Source organism: Bos taurus, chromosome 22, assembly GCF_002263795.3.
Source record: "Bos taurus isolate L1 Dominette 01449 registration number 42190680 breed Hereford chromosome 22, ARS-UCD2.0, whole genome shotgun sequence".
Classification (NCBI taxonomy): Eukaryota; Metazoa; Chordata; class Mammalia; order Artiodactyla; family Bovidae; genus Bos; species Bos taurus.
In genome coordinates this window covers 36,454,634-36,476,004 of record NC_037349.1, presented here as the reverse complement: position 1 = coordinate 36,476,004, position 21,371 = coordinate 36,454,634, and the positions used below count along the sequence as shown (strand labels likewise).

Genomic DNA, 21,371 nt, shown 5'->3' with positions numbered 1-21,371 from the left:
TAAATTACTCCATATATAGAAGTCACTGCTATCATCTAAATGGGGCTTCCCAGATGGCACTAGTGGTAAAGAACTCTCCTGCCAATTCAGGAGACACAGAGACCTGGGTTCTATCCTGGGTCAGGAAGATCCCCTGGAGAAGGAAATGGCAACCAGCTCCAGTATTCTTGCCTGGAGAATCCCATGGACAGAGGAGCCAGGCGGGCTACAGCCCATGGTGCCTCAAAGAGTTGGACACGACTGAAGTGAAACATTCATTATGTAAATATGTCAACATTATGTTGATTTTTAAGTTACGTGATACTGTTTATTAAATTATTCCATTTATATAAAACATTTTCTTTACACATACATGTGTGTGCTAAGTCACCTCGGTCACATGTGACTCTTTGTGACCTTATGGCTTCTCTGTCCATGGGATTCTCTAGGCAAGAATAATGGATTGGACTGCCATGCCCTCCTCAAGGGAATCTTCTGGATCCAGGGATTGAATCCATGTCTTTGATGTCTCCTCTACTGACAGATGGGCTCTTTACCACTAGCTTCACCTGAGAAGCAGAGACATCACACTGCTGATAAAGGTCCATATAGTCAAGGCCATGATCTTCCTAGTGGTCATGTACAGTGGTTGAGAGCTGGACCATAAAGAAAGCAGAGCGCCAAAGAATTGATGCCTTCAAACTGTGGTGCTGGAGAAGACTTCTGAGAATCCCTTGGACCATAAGGAGATCACACCAGTCAATCTTAAGGGAAATCAACCCTGAATACTCATTGGAAGGACTGATGCTGAAGCTGAAGCTCCAATATTTTGGTCACCTGATACAAACAGCCAACTCAATGGAAAAGTCTCTGATGCTGGGAAAGATTGAGGGCAGAAGGAGAAGAGGGCATCAAAGGATGAGACTGCTGGATGGCTTCACCAATACAGTGGACATGAACTTGGGAAAACTTTGGGAGATAATAAGGGACAGGGAAGCCTGGTGTGCTGCAGTCCACGGGGTCACAAAAAGTCAGACATGATAGGGCAACTGAACAACCACCCCACCACCTAGGAAGCCCTTATGCATACATATATTATATATGCATACTTACTCAAAAAAATGAAAAAAAAAGCTTTAAAAGATATGGACTAAAACTCTCAACAATAAAAGATCGAATGATTTTTTTCTGCTTTATATATTTTTATATCATTTATTATTTATCTTTACAAACAGCATGTATTCCTTTTACAAGAAAATAAAAATAAAACTATTAAAAAGTCAGATGACTTCTGACCCTAAAGCTAGCAGTATAATATGGGTCTAAAAGGGACCAGATGGCCATCACATCCTTAACAAAGGATCAGATGTTCCCTGCCAAAGCAAGCCTTAACAGCAAAAAGAAAAGATCCCTTGGTGTAAAGAATGAAAGTGAAAAAGAGGATGAAGTGCTCAGTGATACAAAACGGGATAAAATGTGCATGGTACAAGGCAGCATCAAGATACCTAGCATTTTTCAGGACAAGAGTAGATGTAACCCACCTTCCACCATTTCCAGTGGAATAATGTTCTTTGTGTTGTCCATGACTGTGTATAAACTACACACCAGGTATTGAAGTTTGGTAAAACAGAAATGTATCTTGAAGGAAAATTTTAGAGCTGACATGCCAAGTGAAGGATTAATGTGGCCACCTTTAGCAGAAGTATTCTGAGCACTAGAAAATAATTGTGAAAAATATAAAGATGGGTTATGTTAATTGGATTGAGGTTTTTGAACCTGTCAATTAATCCAAGAGGTTGATTTTAGTAGAATAGAGAGGGAATAAGGGATTTACTGCATTACTCCACTTACAATGAGTATTCAAAGTATGAAGATCTCCCACTAACATTGATGAGTTGAAAATAACTTTCTAACAGACTTAGAGAACAAAATTTTGGTTGCCAGAGGGATGGATGGGAGGAAGGGATAGTTTGGGAGTTTGGGATGGACATGTACATACTATTATAGATCCACAATAAGGATCTACTGTAGAGCATAGGGAACTTTGCTCAATGTCATGTGGCAGCCTGGGTGGAAGGGAGTTTGGGGGAGAATGGATACATGTATATGTATGGCTGAATCCCTTTTCTGTCCATCTGAAACTACCACAACATTGTTGATCTGCTATACTCTAATATAAAATGAAAAGTTACTAAAATAAAAAATAAACACACATTAAGGAAAAAAATAACTTTTTTGTTTCTCTGTCTTTTGAAGAGGATGTTAACAAAGTAGCAAACATTTGAAATCATCGCTATTGTATTTCACCTTCTGCTTGTGTCAGTGAAGCCGTGAGCTAAGTGTTCATAAGTAATTCTGGGAATGGGAGATCCACTTCTCAGATGTCTTATCCACGTGACTACAGAGGATGCTGGCAATGGTCTCCATCCCTCTTCATAGTCCCTCCCCCATTGGCAGGTGCACCCTCTTCCGTGATGGGTGGATTTGGCCAAGGCAAGTGGCCCAAAGCGGAGAAGGCGATGGCACCCCACTCCAGTACTCTTGCCTGGAAAATCCCATGGATGGAGGAGCCTGGTGGGCTGCAGTCCGTGGGGTCGCTAAGAGTCGGACACGACTGAGTGACTTCACTTTCACTTCTCACTTTCATGCCTTGGAGAAGGAAATGGCAACCCACTCCAGTGTTCTTCCCTGGAGAATCCCAGGGACGGGGGAGCCTGGTGGGCTGCCGTCTATGGGGTCGCACAGAGTCGGACACGACTGAAGCGAATGAGCAGCAGCAGCAGCAGCAATTGTCCAAAGATTAGGGAAGTAGTTATAATGCCTTTTATGACCTAACCTCAGACTCACACTCTAGCCCAGAAGTTCATAGGCAAACCAGATTCAATGTGGGAGACAAATACCACAAAAGAGTGAAGCACAGGAGGTGAGGATTTGGGGATCCATTCTGAAGGCTAGTTAGCATAGGCACCATATATTGAGAGTGTTTAGAACTCATTGGAAGCAATGTTGGACAGAGATGATATTCTTGGCAGAGTTTATCAAAGCCTAGGTTATATGTTGGAAGTTTTGTAATCACAAGAGCACCTATGACCCTATCTTGATGCACAGCTGGACAACTGGACATCTAACGTGTGTGTGGACTCAATTTTGGACCTATTTTTCAGTTATTTCTAAGCCTGGGATCCTCTGTCTTAGAATTAAATAGGATATCACTAAAGGAGTTGATTCCTTCAACAAGCTATGTATAAGGTAGCTGCTATCTATCAGACACAGTACTAGGCCCTGTGCATGCTAAGTCACTTCAGTCATGTCTGACCCTTTGCAACCCCATGGACTATAGCCCGCCAGGCTCCATTGCCCATGGGATTCTCCAGGCAAGAATACTAGAGTCAGTTGCCACGCCCTCTTCCAGACGATCTTCTGAATCAGGGATCAAACCCATGTCTCCTAGGTCTCCTGCATTGGCAGGTGAGCTCTTTACCACTAGTGCCACCTGGGAAGCCCCTGTAGCTACAGAGGATGCCACAGGAAGTAAAATTAGCCAGGAAGCATCAGGGGAAGTTACATTAAACTGGGAAATGATGAAGAGGAGAAGTCCAGAGAAAGAAGAATGAGAAGGAGTGAATTAGAGGGATAGGGAACAGCATGTGCAAAGGTCATGAGGTGGGTATGTGATGGGATCCTCTGAGTCCCGAACTGCCTCATCTGTGCTTAGGAAGTTCCTGATAACTCTGATTCTCTTGGCTCAGGGCACTTAATACCAAATTATTTCTTCTTTCAGTTCCAGAAAAAGACACTCAAGTTGTTTTCCAGATAACCAAAGCATCAAGGCAAAGACTAGGGCGCATCTTAGGAGAAGAAAACATCCTTACATCTCATAAAGTAGGGAAAACATCTGAATGAGAACAGAAAATATAACTGGGAATTTTATTACCAAAAGCTCTGGTTCCTTTTAATGCCTAAAATTAAACCAAGCAGTTCAAGAAATATTATGATGCAGGTGTTTAAATCTCATGACCAATGAGATCAAAGTCATCATTTTACACATAGGCAGATCATTACATTACAGCTTTGTGTGGATGCTCAACTTCATTCCTTTATATGTTCAGAAATAACCTCATATATAAACATTAGAAATGAACAAAAGCAAAACCACGTAATGGTCCCTTTAAGATAAACCTGGCAGTATTTAACTAGAAATTACTGACTGTTCCAGAAGTGGCATTCTGTGTTCTGCAGTAAGGAGGAGAGCTTTTTGGTGTCTGTTTTCTTCCCTCCCATTTGGTTACAACAATGAGTCACCATTACCTGCAAAGCTAGACTTGTAGATTTCTCTCTTGTGCCAGAAAGACAAGGCACTAGTTGGCTGGGATTTAAAATGAGAAGGGGAAAATTTTTTAATTTACAGATTCAATTAAACATGAAAGCATCCAGGGAGGAAGACGTGTCCTCCAACCCTCACTTTTTAAAGTGTTTCCAGTGATCTTCATTCCAAAGAAGATATATACATTAGAGAACTAATTTTTCATGATTTGTATAAAGCATCAATTTGCTCCAAATCAGAAAAACTGTGTAATGAGGACTGGTCCAGACAAAACTCTCTAAGTTTTGTCTAACCAAACCACACCTCTAAAGGGAACTTATTTAAACATTTATATAAAAGCTGTCTTTATGCCCACGTATCTTTGGCCTCCATGGTACAGTGAGGGTGAGGTAGTGGAAACATAAGCTCAGAGGTTTCCTAAGAATATGATGATGACAAAGAATACATGCCAGGCCTGAGCTGCCTTCTAAGACAACCCCTTCCCTAGCCTTTTCCCCTCAAACATGGTCTTTCCAGCCAAGAAATCTGACTCTTATTTTCATAATGCTTCAGGCATGCATAGCAAAGAACTGCTCTTTCTTCCTCTATAGTTTAGACAAGACCCCCACCATGGAGCTGAAAAGTTAGAATTTCACCTCTTTGTCTTCGTGAAACTGAGTAGTTGCAAAGAAAGCAAGAGGGGAAACTTGTACATCTTTCCAAAAGTAAAGAAAAGAGTGAAAAATAAATGTGAGTATATACTTTTAGAAATCTCTTTTTATGAAGTTAATAGAGATGATATGTAAATATTTCAAGTTATCCATAGGGTTCTCAGGCATGGATAGATTGCCTTATAATTTACTCAAAGATCTCTTCAGTGTCTACATATTCAACTTTAATTATGTTTCCAGTCCTGAAGCCCAATTTTCTCAATTTTAATGAAATGTGTCCAAACGTGACTTCCATGATTAAGTGGCAAAGGAAGGCTCTGCTCTCAGATGCTGGAGGTTGTGGTATAAGATGACAATAAGCTGACAGCTTGATAACGTAAAGCTTAAAACGGAGGAAGGGGTTGAAACCCTAACAAAGAGGAAGGTGTGTGTGTGTGTGTGTGTGTGTGTGTGTGTGTGTGTGTGTGTGTAGGAACCAAGTTTTCTAAGAAAAAGGAAGACATTTGAGCACAAGTGGATTTTTCAAGGGCATGTTGTTCAACAGAAAATATTACCTAAATGAGATTGTTTGTCTAGTAGACCAGAACTGTTTTTAATTCTACGTTCTGCGTTGTTAGCACTCAACAAATGAGCAGCAGTATTCTGACAGTGATGAGAGGTGGAGTTCATTCATTAGTACAGTATTGCTGCACTCAGGGCTATGTCTGGAACGTAGAGGGTCATAACTAACAACAGCAGGCGCTTTTAAAGGGCCATCTGTGTTTGAGTCGGTTTATATATATTCCCCTTATATCACACACAAAAGACGTCTATTCCTTTTTCTAGTTTTCTGTAAAATTTCTCTCATATCTTGGACTTTCAATACCAGTTTCTTCAATCTTCATTTTTTCTAGAGATTTTTATCAGTTCTCAAATGCATTTCCACAGAGAAGACAATGGCACCTAGAACGGCATTATGCATTTGTCTGTCTGCTCAGCATACCTCCCTTCATCAAAGAAGAATCATCCTTTACTTTGGGAAAAATTCCCTTTCCAGCTTTTGCTTCTAATAAGGGTTGCCAATCAGTTTATCTCACCTATCTGTGGACATGGATGAACATGTGATCTAGCTGGGCCAATCACCCATGATTAGCCTGAGAGATCCACATGTGATCAATTTAAGCCAATGAGAGTTTGGAGTTGATACAGAGGCAACCTTTTGACTCTGGTGATAAAAATGGGAAGAATTGAGCTTGGAAGGTGCCAAGAAACCTGCCTCTAGCCATGGGAGGAAGCTAATGGAGGAAAAGGAGCCAACATTCAGAAAGAGGTAGAACTGAGACAGGGAAAGAGTAGATGTGGATCCCATTGTTCATTCTGTTATTTCTTCAAATCTATGAGCTACCCAGGATACTTTGAGCTAATCACCCTCTCTAATTCCTTTGGTAGTTCAGGCTGGGTTTCTGTCACTTCCTGATTGATGCAGGCTCTGACTGCATCACAGACTTTCCTGTTGCTCAAATGGTAAAGAATTCACCTGCAATGTAGGAGACCCAGGTTCAATCCTGGGTCGGGAAGATCCTCTGGAGACAGGAATGGCAATCCACTCCAGTGTTCTTGCCTGGAGAATTCCATGGACAGAGGAGCCTGGTGAGCTACAGTCTGTGAAGTCACAAAGAATTGAACATGACTGAGCAACTAACACTACCACTACTGATTCATCAAGAAGCACCTTGCACAGTGCTCTGCACAGAGTAGGCACCTAATGTGTGTGGGTTAGTTCAAGGGCAACTGCTTTTTCTTTTTAACAAACAAACTTTAGAAAAAAGAAGAGGGGATTTTAAATTGGATGACTGTCTGAATTTTATTGTTATTATTAGCATTAATAGTGACATTATATAACATCTACCAATATTTCAGGTCTTACTATGTGAGATGATTAAAAATATAGACCTAAACTCACACAATATTGCAAATCAACTGTATTTCAATAAAAAAGTATAGACTAAGGCAGACCAATGGAAATACAACTTGAGTTTCATATATCAGAGAGGCAATGGCACCCCACTCCAGTACTCTTGCCTGGAAAATCCCATGGATGGAGGAGCCTGGTAGGCTGCAGTCCACGGGGTCGCTAAGAATCGGACACGATTGAGAAACTTCACTTTCACTTTTCACTTTCATGAATTGGAGAAGGAAATGGCAACCCACTCCAGTGTTCTTGCCTGGAGAATCCCAGGGACAGGGGACCCTGGTGGGCTGCCATCTATGGGGTCGCACAGAGTTGGACACGACTGAAGTGACTTAGCAGCAGCAGTAGCAGCAGCAGTAGCCACATTTTAAGAAATAAAAAGAAATGGGTGAAATTAATCTTAATATTCTATTTTATTTAACTCATCAAAAATTTTCATCTCAGCATATAATCAAAATAAAATGATATTTTAATATTTTTTTTGTACTCAGCCTTCAAAATCCAGTATACATTTGACACTTAGATAAGTACATGTCAGTTTGAACAAGCCACAACCCAAAGGCTCAGTAGCCACATGTGGCTTCTGGTTACTATACTGACCAGAACACTCATATTCCCTGATTTTGATTCTCATTCTGGCACTAACTGGTTCTCTGATCTAGAGAAATTCTTCTGATTTGTTTCAGCCTCAGTTTCCTCATCTGTAAGACTGGGATGATAATAATCATCCCTTCAACATAGGGTGGGTCTCTCCAAGAAGGGTGATTATTTACCTTGAGGATGAACAGTGAAATGGAGCCAGGCCATCAATAAAAAAAAAAAAAAAAAAAAAAGGCTAGGCGAGGATCTGTGTGCCAAAAACCCAGAAACTGTCTTCCAGAAAGAAAACCCAGTAATAAGTAGCATGGCGAAGACTCTGGCATTGTAACCCACATGCTGGCAGCCAACACGAAGCTGTGTTCTAAGTTTAAGACTGATTATTACTGGCCGCAGCTGGCTAGTGTCCTGCACACTTTTCTCGGGCAGTCCCTGCATCTGTTCCACCCTCTTCAAGAGAGGAGAGAAAACCAACTCTACTGACAGAAGGAGGAGCAGCCCTCAGTGGCATGAAAAAAATCAGAGCAAGGTAATTTCAGGCAACTCTGGGCTTGGAATAGGCAGGGACAGGTGCCAAGGGGCAACACCACCAGATCTTCCTGTTCAGTGTGGGGTTTCAGAACAATCCTGAGCTTGTGAGCTCCTGCAGAAACGTACTCTCTGGGGGGTACACCTCTAGCCATCAAGGCTGCCAAGTGCCAAATCGTCCTGGCTCAGGGCTGGGCCCGCTGCTGGCTGTCTTATTTTCATTCCCTCTACCTATTTCTCTTTGAAAGCAAATTGCCTCCCCAGGCTGTTTCTGACACATCTCAGGCAGCTGGCCTGGCAGCCTCCAGAATGGTTTTGGGTTTGCCATGCAGGTGAGAAAACTTGTGAAAGTTAGCTGCTCCTCACATCAGCAAGAGTTTGTGCCAAGATCTTGCTTAGTGCCCTATTTATACCAACTCTTTTCATCTTCCTCAAAGAAAACCCCAAAGAAAGAGGTACTACCACCTACATTTTGCAGGAGAGGAAACTGAGGCTCAGAAAGATTAAGCCATTTCCTCAAAGTCACATAGCAATCCAATGGAGACTCCAAAACTCCTTGAATGCTCCTGCTCTGCTCTGCAGGGGAACCATTTAAGCTGGAGGGATGGCAAGGACACAGCGTCATGTGGCAGTCTGTGAGTTTTTATAGGTAAGCAACTCCAGCAAGGGAAGAATTTGAACTCGACTTCACTCAGACTCTGACCTCACACGCCCAGGTCTTGTGTGTACAGTTTCTCATTTTGCTCCCAAGTCTGCTCCGAAGACAATAGGTAGTGCGTAGAAAAGACATTTTAAGGGCACAGAGAGTGCATCAGTGGGAGCAGAATCCAGAAAAAGGGAAGGAAGAATTTGGATCAGTACTGCAAAGCCAGATGCTGAATTCATTAGTAGATGCCTTTAGGAGAGTTTTCAGAAGCACAGTATTATAAGATTGGGACCCAAAGTTGAATGAGAAATAGAAAGCAAAAACAGATTGCATTATTCATCCTCGAAAGGTCATACTTCCTGCCTGCAGAAGTAACTGGAGTTTTAATTTGGTCACATCGTACAGGAGCTATGCAGATGCCATGAGACTCTTGATATCTACCCTTGCTACTGCACCACAGTTTCCTCTCATTGCTGTCTTGTCAGACTCAATCTTTTCTTTTTCATTATCGTCCTTGGTTATTTGACAATGCTTGTCATTCCCCCTTCTCAGAGTCATGTCCTCTCTTGCCTTCCGTGATATCGTATATCAGTGCCTCACTCTATGTTGTTGTGTAACAAATAAGCCCCAGACCAAGTGGCTTAAACAACTCATATTTCTCATCTTATGGTTTCTGAGGGTCAGAAAGCCAGGCACAGCTTTAGAGGGTCTTCTGTTTTAGGTTCCCTCATAGGCCGTGGTCAAGGTGCTGGTGGGAGCCACAGTGCTCCCAGCTAGCCTGGGTCTGCTTCCAAGCTCATTGTCTGGTTGTTGGCAGGCTGTGGGTCCTGTGGGTGGTCAGATAGACACTTCCAGGCGTCACTGGTTGAGCACTGCAGACAGCCCTCAGTTCTACACACAAGCTCACATAGGAAGCCACATCAGAGCAAACCAGGGGGAGAGCCACAGCATAACAAAGTCATAGTCTTTTGTCACTCAGCCATGGCAGCAACATCCCACTACTTCTGCTGTATTCTATTTGTTTGTAGGGAATCACCAGACCCAGCCCACACCCCAAAGGAGGGGACTGCATAGGGTGTGAAGAGTGGGAGGCAGGGACTATTTGTGGCCATCTCAGAACACTGCCAACCACAGAAGTCATGAGCACCACCTTTTTATTAGCATCACATCCTATACATCAAGATGCCCAGTGAAGGATGACCATGTTGGCATCACACCCCTGCTCCCCTATCTCTCCTGCTGCCTTGGGTCCACCCCAAGAAGATGGAGCAATTACTATGACATTAGGCATTAAAAAAATGAAATGTCCCTCCCACACCCTACTCCACACACACACTTTTTCAAATACTGGGAAGCCACACTAATTTTCTAAATCCCAAGTCTGATCACCTCTTGCTCAAAACCTTTCAGTGGGTTCCCAATGTCCTTAACATGTCCTTATCATGGCTTTGGAGGCCTTCCATGGCAGACCCAGACTGCCGCCTCTAAACTCATGTCTCTCCATGTTCCTCTCTCCTTTGACGTTTCAGCCACACTTCCTTTGTTTCAGTTCTTTTAGCTTGCCATCTTTGCTCTCACTACTCTGGGCCTTTGCTGAATATACTTCCTCACTTCAAGTCTGTCACCCCAAGAAATGGGATTCCTTTCTCTTATCTGTTACCTCCTTGAGGGCAGAGATCACACCTGTAAGCGTATCACTCCATCCTCAGTAGCCAGCACAGTGTATGGCGGCAGAGAGCAGCCACCAGGGAGAGACTGAAACCTATGGAAGATGATGTTAAGTTTTCCCTGACATCACCCCGTAAGTAGATGGACTGTGGGCCTTGATGGAGGGCCGTTACTGCTTCCCAGCAGCTGCCTCCCAACTCTACTTCATAGTGGGATGTCCTCCTTCAGAAGAGAAAGAGGTGACATCATTCATACCTGCATGGCACTGCCTTTTAATAGCAGCCAAATGCATGAAGAAGCATTTATGTCAAGTGCCTTCAGGTATTCTGATATGTGTTTCTGAATGAACAAATGATGTAAAAGATCCAAATACAGAGAAGACCCATCAGTCTTGCAAATGACATTAGCCAGCATTCATGAACTATTTAAGGTAGGTCAGGCATGTTACTAGGTGTTTCACAGGTAATAGTCCCTCATTTAATATTTACAACAGCACCATGAGTAGATGGGATTATTCCTGTACCACCAGTGAGGAAAATGAGGCTCACAGAGGCCTAGTTACTTGTCCCCAGTCATACAGATAATAAGTAAGCTGAATTGGGACAAAATAATGATAAAGCCAACTACTGTTATCTAAGCTTTTACTACAAACTAACCTTTTACTAGTACTTGATATGAGTTCTCTTACTTAACATTCCTAGTAACCCCTTTTAATGGGTACTGTCAGAATCCCTAAACAAGAGATAAAGAAACTGAAATTCAGAAAATTTAAGAATACTGTTGTGATTCCTCAGCTAGAAAAAGGCAGAACTAAGATCAGGACATGCTTTATTACAGTGATTTTGTTCTTTTTTTTTTTTTTTGATGTAGATCATTTTTAAAGTCCTTATTGAATTTGTTACAATACTGTTTCTATTTCATGTTTTGATTTTTTGTCGAACAGGTATGTAGGATCTTAGCTCCCCAGCCAGGGATCAAACCCAAACACCCTGAATTGGAAGGTGAGGACTTAGACACTGGACCACCAGGGAAGTCCCTATTACACTGACATTTTAACAAAGAATTTCATTTCCAAATATGAAATGCATCAGTATGTTAAGACTATAAGCTGGTAACTGCAGCCAAGGTTAGCTACTTTCTTCTTAAAGGTAGAAAAGTAGTAGTAAAGTCGCTCAGTCATGTCCGACTCTTTGCGACCCCATGGACTGTGGCCTACCAGGCTTCTCCATCCATGGGATTTTCCAGGCAAGAATACTGGACTGGGTTGCCATTTCCTTCTCCAAGACAGAAAAGGCTAATGTAAATGTTTAAGAGGCTCAAAAACATCACTTTAACAAAAACTTAAAATATGTCTTGCCATGAGTTTTACATGTAGTTGATAGAAAAATTAAGATTAATTTAAAGCCAGATATTAACATGCGCCGAAGGATTGATGTTTCCGAATTGTAGTGCTGGAAAAGACTCTTGAGAGTCCTTCAGACTGCAAGGCGATTAAACCAGTCAATCCTAAAGGAAATCACCCCTGAATATTTATTGGAAGAACTGATGCTGAAGCTAAAGCTCCAATACCTTGGCCACCTGATACAAAGAGCCGACTAATTGGAAAAGACCCTGATGCTGGGGAAAATTGAAGGCAAAGGGAGGAGGGGCAGCAAAGAATGAGATGGTTAGGTAGCATCACCAACTGAATGGACATGAATTGGAGCAAACTCTGGGAGACAGTGAAGGACAGGGGAGCCTCGTGTGCTGCAGTCCATGGGGTCGCAAGAGACAGACACAACTTAGAGACTGAATAACATTAACTCGCTACTCACTTGCATGTTATTCAAGAAAAGAAAAACCTGTCATGTTCTGTTTTTGAAATGCTTTGTTGAAATGGTTTGTTTTTATTTCCCATTGTCTTGTAGACAATTATTAAAATGTAAGGCAGGATTTTACTTTTCCAGCCTGGCTTCTCACTTGTGTCGTGAATGTGATGGCACAGACAGGAACTCCTCAAAATACCATGATGCTCTGTGGTTTTCTACTGTCATGTGTTAGGCCTGCCTGGTGCCCCAGCTTGGGCTGTAATCGCTCCATAAACCACCTACCCAGGCCACTGTGCCAACCGCAAAGCACAAGCAAAACATGTCCCTCTGATGCTGAGATGTTTGAAAGCTGTTGGGTGCTTGTGCAAGGAAGGGACATAAACTCTCTGGGTTCCAAAATTAATTACCAGGTTGAGTCCCTGCTACATAACTCATCTGCAACGTTTTCCAAGCTTTCCTGGAGTTATGAAGTCCAGAGATTTTAAAAGCAGACATCAGCATCAGCTGAAAGGCCCATAAGATATACACTCCCAGGGCCCATCACAGACCTACAGACCCCAGGCCTGGGGCCTAGGTACCTGACTGCAGAACAGGTCAGAAGTGGTCCTACTCCATCTGCTTTCTAGAAGAGCCACACTTCACAAGGCCCCGAAATTTGCCACCTTCCCCTCTTATAAACTGGATAACGCTCTGTAGCCAGTTGGTGATTAAGAATAAGCAAGTTCAGCCTGAAGAATAGTAGGAGTATTTCACATTTCTTTGGAGACTTTTATCATTTATCCACTGTTACAGGTCAGGGCCTACTGCCTATTTCCCTTGATTCAACTAAAATGCAGATTTTTTTTCAGACTCCACTTATAAACGCCTTTAAAAAAAAAAAACCTAAGTATAGTTGATTTACATGTTGCATTGATTTCTAATGTACAGCAAAGTGAACCAGTTATGTGTATGCTTAGTCACTCAGTCATGTCTGACTCTTTGCAACCTCACGGACTGTACCCTGTCAGGCTCATCTGTCCATGAGGATTCTCCAGGCAAGAATACTGGAGTGGGTTGCCATGCCCTCCTCCAGGGGATCTTCCCAACACAGGGGTTGAACCCAGGTCTCCCACATAGCAAGCAGATTCTTTATCATCTGAGCCATCAGGGAAGCCCTGAAGCACTTATACATATAACTGTATATCCTTTTTCATATTCTTTTCCATTATGGTTTATCACAGGATATTGAGTATGCTATACAGTGGGACCTTGTTTACCTGTTTTATATATAGTAGTTTGTATGTGCTAATCCCCAAATCCTAATTTATCCCACCCCCACCCTCTTCCCCCGGTAATCAAAAGTTTGTTTTCTATGTTGATGAGTATGTTTCTGTTTCATAAATACATTTGTGTCATAGTTAGATTGTGCATATTAGTGATATCTATGATATTTATCTTTTTCTTTCTCACTTACTTCATTTAGTGTATGATAATCTCTATCTCCATATCTGTTGCTGCAAATAACATTATCTCATTCTTTATTGTGGCTGAATAATATTCCATACACACACACACACACACACACACACACATATATATCTCACATCTTCTTTATTCATGTATTTGTCGATGGACATTAGGTTGCTGTCATGTCTTGACTACTGTAAATAGCATTGCAGCAAACACTGAGGTGCATGTATTTTTAAAAATTAGAGTTTTCTTTGGGTATATGCCCTGGAGTGGAACTACAGGATTGTATGGTAACTCTACTTTTAGTTTTTTAAGGAACTCCATACTGTTCTCAACAGTGACTGCTCCAGTTTACATTCACACCAACAGTGTAGGAGGGTTCCCTTTTCTCTACATCCTCTCCAGCATTTGTAATTTGAAGACCTTTTGATGATGGGCATACTGACTGGTGTGAGGTGGGACCTCATTGTAGATAAACTCCCTTTTTGAACATTAAATATAAGATGATGATGATATGTATAGCCATTTATGGGACACTAGCTGTGTGCTTTATATATGTTATCTCCAATCAGAGTAACTCTACAAGGTACATTTTATTCTCTCTAACTTGCACATAAGGAAATCAAAGCTCAGAGAGATCAAGTAACTTGTCCAAAGATGTCCATCCAGTAAACGGCAGAACCAAGATTTGAATCCAGATCATTTTAACTCCAGAACCCAAGTTCTTTCCATTCCCCATTAGCTGGGTCATCTTGGGCAAGTACTTAACTTCTCAATCCCTTAATTTTTCCACCTGTGCAAAGAGGGACACAGAAGTACTTAACCCAGAGTGTGTTGCTTAGATTAAAAGAAGTAATTCATGTAAAACATTTAGTACAGTAGCCTTAGCTACCACCAGAGTTGGTTTTTTCTTCTAACTTTTTTTCAGGGTTTCTCAAACGTATCTTAGAGGGCATTTACGCCATCTGGATACATGGTGGCAAATAATTTCAGTGTGGGCTGCAAGAGACATCTACCTCTCAGTTCTTCTCAGTGCTCATTCACAGGTTAGAGGGTCTGAGTAGTTCCACAGTAAAGAATCGGGTTTCACTCTTCCCCAAGCTGGAAGACACAGATACCTAAATCACTGAATTTTCACCTAATATTTTGGTCCTACCAAGAAAGAAAGGGGTCTTTTACGCCTGATTTGGAATGGAATTGCTTTGATAATCTCACCCTCCGCCAGCGTGGGGAAAAGGCCCTACTGGAGAAACACCATTAAGAAGGACTTGCTTTGATACCGGCTGTTAATCCCATGGCCCAGCTTGACATTGTCTCTTAGCAACGTCCTGTCCTTTTCCCCTTTTCATTCTTGTGCCTCTAATGACACTTCCTCTCCTCTGGTTTCTCTTCAGGCTTTCATGGGCCCCTTTAAGCCTCGTTTACCCAGAGAAGCTGGAGCTGAAGGCCCAGCGCACATATTTATGTTAATGGTACCAAGGGGAGGAGCAGCCTGTTCTGGGAGCTGCTTTCCAACCATCACATAAATCAGTCAGGGGAAAAAAAAGTTACTGTTTTCACAAAGACAGTGCTAGAGTGGAGCAGCAGGTCTTGGCAAGGCATCATGCACACACACACACCCTCCGTAATGTCCCCCTCATTCATCAGGAAGCAGTGGTAGAGGTGGGAGTCATGGATGCAGAGGACTTCCAAGTCAGAAGGGATCTTTGAAGTCATCTAGTGCTAAAGCACAAGGAAACATCTAGTAAATGCCTCTGTCCAGGTCCTTTCCCCAGAGATTCTGGTGCTGTTGTTGGGAGGTGGGGCATAGGAGAGATTCTGAAAGCTTTCCAGGTGATGCTCATGTGCATGAGGGCTGGAGTACTGATGTCATCACAGATCAAGCAGGGACTTAGTGGTACAGCAGGGGCCTGACACACATCTGCATTTCCTTCCATGATGTCATGTTGTCACTGAGCTCTGGGGAACTGTGGCAGAAATACTAGATATTGATGATTTGAGTCATGTATCCCAATCATTTGGGATGCCCTTTCGAACTTACTTTTGCCCCTCCTTGGATGACAGAGGATGAGATGGTTGGACGGTATTACCACCTTAATGGACATGAGTTTGGGTAAACTCCGGGAGCTGGTGATGGACAGGGAGGCCTGGTGTGCTGCGGTTCATGGGGTCACAGAGTCGGACACAACTGAGTGACTGAACTGAACTGTGCCTTTGCTCTACCTGGACCAACTGAATCAGAATCGCTCAATGGAACATAGCACATACATTCTAAGAGAAATCTTAGTAGAAATTTTGATCTATATTCCAGTCTGAAAAAACACTAACCTGACAAACCACTCATTTCCGAGTTAGAAAAACTAGGGTTCAAATCCTGGGTCCATCAAATAACTAATGTGTTCTATGGTCAAGTTATGTGACCTTTCTGAGCCTCAGCTTCTTCATCTGCAAAATGGGACTACACAGGAACTCTCACTCATTCTTCAGTGTTGTGGTTCAAAAGCCATTTCTCCTTGGAAGTCAGGGCTGACCTTTCTGACCAGTCCAGGCACCCATCCACCCAAGGTATAGCCTCACAAAGAGCACGGGAAACTTCTCCTTTGTAACACTGACCACAATTCACCAACTGAGTAGAGTGAGACTGAACACATGGTGTTTGAATAGGTGAATAAATCATTAATAATGATTAAACACATGTGTAACAGATTACTCACTCTCAGTCTCCACCACCAGTATTTACGTTCAGTGAGATATAAGGGGTTGAACTATCTTGTTCAAGGCTTCATTCATGGTGCCTGGTGTGAGGCTTCACTCAACACACTGAGTAAAACAAAGGGCTGAATATAGGACTGGACAAGTGACCGATACATATGGAGTCACTGGCTCACAGTGGTCATGCAACAAACATCAGCTGTCTTAAGATTATCTTCAGAGAGGCCCAATATCTTACCCATAGACACACAGCAGAGTTGAAACCTGAACTCAGTCCTCTGGACTGCCAGCCTCATTTTCATCCATTATGTCAATCAGCCTTACTTTTCACACTTGAAGAGAGGGCCTCTAGGAAATAATGGCAGGCTGGCTTTGCCCACTAGAGTGAGCCGGAAACCCACAGCTTCTTGCATACTCCCAACCTTCACTGAAGCAATCCACACACATGCACACTCATCTGCTGATGACTATTGGCATGGTGCTCCTTGGTCCTCTCTTGAGAAGGTTTTGGGTCAAAAGCTCCTTGAGGACAGAAACTGTGATTTTGGCTCCCCTCACACAATAGGCCCATAGGAAGTCTATTCTTTGCTAATGACAGATTCAAGGGACAACACTGTTTTGATCTCAGCATCAGTCAAGCTATATGCATTGTGGGGCCAAATACCTGTGATGATTTCCAAATTTCCCCATAGGCCATCATTCTATCTGAGGTTTAGGGGCAGTTGACCCTTAGAGGGTCACATAGAGGGGGCAGAATTCACATCATTGTCTGCTTATGCACTATTGGGGAAGGGAGTTTCAGAATAAGACCAGGGTGACTATTTTGAGGAACCACTCTGGATGACCCCTTGTCTGTCTGCACTAGCATGGGTATCAAGAACTCTTCAAAATTTCATTTTAGTAGATTTCATTTACTTAAAAGTTCTATACACTACCATATGTAAATTACATAGCCAGTGGGAATTTGCTGTATGACTCAGGGAGCTCAAACAGATGCTCTGTGACAACCTAGAGGGGTGGGATAGGGTGAAAAGTGGGAGGGAAGTTCAAAATGGAGGGGACATATGTCTACCTACGGCTGATTCATGTTGAGGTATGGCAGAAACCAACACAATACTGTAAAGCAATTATCCTTCAATTAAAAAAAAATTTTTTTAAAACAGCTTCTATGACCCAGATCCTGTGCCAAGTGCTTTATAGATACAATCTCATTTACTTGTTTTGATTCTGAGAGATTGTAATCATTGTCATTATCTTACACAAATGGAAACTGAGACCGGGAATAATTTGCTACAGGTCACAAGCACCAGTACAAGCCAAGCCCAGCACTGGAACCAGGTCTAACTAATGATTCCAGGGCACTATGTGCCATGTTTTCCAGCTGCAAAAAATATACAGTTAGCACTCCATACCTTCGAGCTTCTCATCAGGGGACACAGAGGGCCAACTGTGTATTCATTGTACTATGCCATTCTATATAAGGGACTTAGTATCCACCAACCTTGGTATCCAAGGGACTCCTGGAAGCAACTCTCTGGGGATACCAAGGAATGATCATATTACAGACAAAGCTCTATGTCCTTCTGGGACTTAGTTTCTGTCAGGAGGAGACAAACCATAAATAATAAATCTAATCACCAAGAAAAGTAATAGTGCTTTAAATAAAAGTGCTGGAGAGGGTACAGAGAAAAGGAAACTCTTCTAGACTGTTGGTGGGAACATAAGTTGGAGCAGCCACCAGGGAAAACAGCATCCAGGTTCCTTAAAAAATTAAAAATATAGTTGCCGTAAGATCCAACAATTTCATTCCTGGCCACGTATCTGGACAAAGCTGTCATTCAAAAAATAAATGCAACCCTATTTTCATAGCAGCACTACTCACAATGTCTAAGACATGGAAACAACATAAATGTCCATTGAGAAATGAATGGATAAAGAAGACGTGATACAGATATAGGTAGATAAAATAGAATATTGCTATTACTAAGTCACTTCAGTCATGTCCGACTCTGTGTGACCCCATAGACGGCAGCCCACCAGGCTCCCCCATCCCTGGGATTCTCCAGGCAAGAACACTGGAGTGGGTTGCCATTTCCTTCTCCAATGCATGAAAGTGAAAAGTGAAAGTGAAAAGTGAAAGTGAAGTCACTCAGTCATGTTCGACCCTCAGCGACCCCATGGACTGCAGCCTTCCAGGCTCCTCCATCCATGGGATTTTCCAGGCAAGAGTACTGGAGTGGGGTGCCATTGCCTTTAACCATAAAAAAGAATGATATAATGCCACTTGCAATAACATGGTTAGACATAGAGAGTATCATACTAAGTGAAGTAAGTCAGAAAGAGAAAGATAAATATCATAAGATATCACTTATATGTGGAACCTAAAATAAAACACAAATGAAGTTATTCATGAAACAGAAACAGACTCACAGACACAGAGATCAGACTGTGGTTGCTCAGTAGGGGAAGTAAGGATAGGGGCTTTTGGACCAGCAGATGAAAACTATTACATATAGGATGAACAGACAACAAAGTCCTACTGAATAGCAGAGGAAACTATATTCAATATTCCAAGATTAAAAAATGAAGAAGAAAATGGAAAGGATAGATAGATAGATAATGTATAACTGAATCACTTTGCTGTACAGCAGAAACTAACACATTATAAGTCAACTATACTTCAATAAAAATTGTTTTTTCCAATTTTTATTTTATTTTTAAAATAAATTTATTCATTTTAATTGGAGGCTAATTACAATATTGTAGTGGTTTCAACTATACTTCAATGAAATTTTTTTAAAAGAAAGTGATGGTACTCTAAAAACTGGGGTAGTAAAGAAAGAAAGGGAGTGGTTGGAGGTATATGGGGAAGGGAGGCTGTGATACAGGTTTGCAATTTAAAATAGGGTGATTAGGACAGGTCTCAGTGATGAAGTCACATATTAGAAAAGAAGAAAAAGAGTCTAAGTTATATACCATGTTCATTATGCCTCCCTAAAATGAATGGATATACAAAACAGTGAATGTGACCACTATTGATGAAGCACCTGATGTGCGTCAAGGGCTGTGCCAACCATTTTATCTGCAATGTCTCACTGAATCCTCATAATGACTCTATAAGATGAAGATCATATCCATTTTTCAGATGAGGAAACTGAGACTCAGAGACTATAAAAAATACTGTCCTGAATGATTGGGTTAATAAGTGATAGGGCTGGCATTTGAATTCAGCTCCTCCAGCTCCAGGCCACTGCCCTTTTGATGACCAAGATGCTGATGATGTTATATTTTATTTCTACATGGTTTTGAAATTCATTTTTTGTCGTTGGAACATTTAGATGTAGAGAAGCAGTCCCCAAAGAGCCATTTGCAAATGTCAGAAAAGGAATAGTGGTACCCTGGGCATTAGAGGCCAGAGGTTGAGCATCTTTTTAGGGTGTGTTAGAGGAAACCATTTATAAACTTAACAGAGCTTTGTTCTTGACTTGGCAAGCTTGACTGTCATAAGTGATTCCCATATTAAGTCTGACGTCATGCCCTCACACTGCACTTTATCTTTCCTCTCGAGATCAGGAGCTCAGTGGTCTAAAAGGACTTGACGTGTGGAATGAAGGTCTCCTAGCCCACAATGTATTCAGTCCTCCCCACTACCCAGCCTCACAAGGATACCAATGCAGCCGTGTCAAGTGACATTCATTTGGAAGTCTGTGAACAAAAGAGGTGGGTCACTTGAGTGCCTTTGGTCACTCAGTAACAAATCTACCAAGACAGTGAAATGACTAATGTGTGAGTGCTCTGAAAATTTAGGGGCACCATGGAAATACACTTGAAAGAGAATGAGGAAGTGGAGAAGGATGCCTGAATCCATTCTTTCTGGGAGACCCGGGTTTCACAGCCTCAGTCTACCCTTTGACCCTAAGCCAACTCAAAAGTATAGATTCTGTCATTTACATCCATTGCATATACATGTATTGAATGTGTATGTGTAACAATGACAACTAGTATTTAACATATTTTTTATGTTTTGAAAGCACTGCGGATGGGTATTGACTTGTTTATTCTCATTCAAGTGACATAACCCAGTGAATGTGATGTGGTGATTTAAATCTCTTTTGGTAAATGCAGAAACTGAAGCAACAAAAGTTCAATGACTTGACAAGGTCAGGGCTGGCGAATGATGGGGAGTGTAGGCGATCCAGGTACCCTGAATCAGATACTCAACTTTCCTCTCTGACAGGGGAAGGGTGTTTGGTACCAGATTCATCCAGAAAAAGAACAGTAGGATCACACTCTGCCTGTCTCTCTCTTCTTCCTGTATCCCTGTTTACTCAGCATCTCTCCCCTCTCCTCTCTCCTCTCTCTCTTCCCCTTCCCCTCTTTCTTCCCCTTCTTCTCCTTCCTCTGTTTCAACTTGGAGTCTGGTTTATTCCAGGGTGTTTCTGTGTTGTTCAGTCATTCAATCGTGTCTGACTCTTTGTGACCCCATGAACTGTAACCCACCAGGCTCTTCTGTCCATGGGATTTCCCAAGCAAGAATACTGGAGTGGGTTGCCATTTCCTTCTCCATACTCCAGGATGAAATATGCAGAAAACCATCATTATAATGTGGACTCACCTATGGCATGATCCTGTGGCAGGGACCCCAAGAGGGATACTGTAATTGGATTTTTATAAATTACTCCAGAGCTCTGAGTTGGCAGCATGCCCTGGTGCCTTATTGAAGCTAAAACTATCATTGGGAACAGCATCGAGGATGGTGTCCCATGACCACATAGGCTCACACAGAGCGAGTGATGATCCAGGTCATGCAGAGTCAAGGCCAAATCCAGAGTCCAAACCCAGAGTCCCTCAGGGCCCTTACTGGTGACTCCTTTACATTCATCACACTCTGTCCAGTGTCTTTCTCCCCCTGTAACTGGGTGATGTAGGATGTAAGGACCACAAGGACTGTGTCTGCCTTGTTAACCACTATCCACTGCACAGTGCCAGGTGCTGGGTAAGCCCTCAGACACGTGGAGAGTAAGTAAATGAATGAACAAGTGATGGGTTGATGCAATAA

General features: G+C 42.2%; 1 long non-coding RNA gene across 8 annotated transcripts in view; it reads left to right on the top strand.

Moving 5' to 3' along the window:
• LOC101906240 (uncharacterized) overlaps positions 1-21,371 on the top strand; it is a 318,730-nt gene that overhangs the window by 287,402 nt on the left and 9,957 nt on the right. For all 8 annotated transcript variants that reach the window (XR_009492377.1, XR_003031804.2, XR_003031805.2 and 5 more), the window contains one exon: positions 19,886-20,032. This is a non-coding gene — a long non-coding RNA (uncharacterized lncRNA). The remainder of the gene's footprint in view (positions 1-19,885; positions 20,033-21,371) is intronic.